This window comes from Gekko japonicus, unplaced genomic scaffold (genome assembly GCF_001447785.1).
Source record: "Gekko japonicus isolate JY-2015 unplaced genomic scaffold, Gekko_japonicus_V1.1 scaffold3281, whole genome shotgun sequence".
NCBI classification, from domain to species: Eukaryota; Metazoa; Chordata; class Lepidosauria; order Squamata; family Gekkonidae; genus Gekko; species Gekko japonicus.
In genome coordinates, this window is record NW_015176077.1 from 174,494 (window position 1) to 175,790 (window position 1,297).

Below are 1,297 nucleotides of genomic sequence, written 5' to 3' on the forward strand. Positions count from 1 at the left end.
GTTACAATGTTATATGTCTAAATCCCTGAGAGAGAACTGAAAGTGCTGAGCCATGACAGTGTGAGAAAGGAGTTTATATATGTAAAGTGAATCTACAGTTCATAAAAAGAGTCAAAGTTACAAAGAGTGTGATACAGTTGACCTAAGTACTTACAAATACCTATTTCCAAAACAGTTACAGCTTAAACAACTTCTTACTCTGTTCTTCAAATAAATCCTTTTTCTTTAAGTTTACCCCAGAAGCCTGATCCATTATTCCTCAGGAAACACATAGTTCCTCGAAAGCCAAGACCCTGGGTCACAATACCAAAACCAGAAGAAGAAAGTATAAAGGTTTGGAAAGCCTAAAATTTCCTGGTGGCAGCCAGATTACCCAGTAGAGTAAAATATAAAGAACGGTTTTAAAGTAAAACCAGACCTCCCCAGAGAAGAGGTCGTCACAGTTGTCCATTCACAGGAATATTTATTACTTGCTTTAGCACATACACAGAAACAAGCTTCATAGGAATGAACCACACATACAATGTTTTCTGCTGGATCCAGTTCACACAACTATATTTGGACTCTTTGGCCTACATTAAGCAATTATGTCAAAAGTTATAATGAGCAAGCCACATGTCATGTTAAAACTGGCTTCAAATCCGGTGTACTTCCTAAGTGCTACTCCTTGTCTAGGGGTCTGAATGGTTACAAACAACTGCTGTCTCTAGAAGACATGCAGCATTTCCTAGAGCTCCACAGCAACAGCTACAATTTATCCATTCAATACTTCATCACTATTAGCTACTGGCATGAAAAATAGCAACACTTCCTCTGTGAAAGCCGACACTCTAAACAGGATCAGCCGTTCCCCTTTGAAGGAGAAAGTTATTCCCACATACATAAAATAAGGAAAATCTGATGCATGAACTGACAACCTTTTGGAATGACATTCCAGTATACTTAAGAAACTAGAATTTCAGATTCTAAAGAGAGATCAGAACTATCTGAACATATGAACTGATGCACTGCCAATTCACACATTATACTTGCATCCATATGCAAACATGGAATTTATTCTTCTCTCTGCAAAAGGGAAGCATGACTGAGGCTCACTAATAATACCTAGAGAAGTTTTAGCATTTTTCCAGAGAAAGTTTAAACATTCTGCATGTGAGAACAGCACACATATTAAACTTAGTTCACAGGTTTCTGTAATTTCTGTTATGTGTGCTTGTAGCTTTAGGCACATTTTGGAAAGTAAAATGCATACTGTTTGGGGTATCTGCTGTGCCTCAGTCTAACACAGCATCATTAA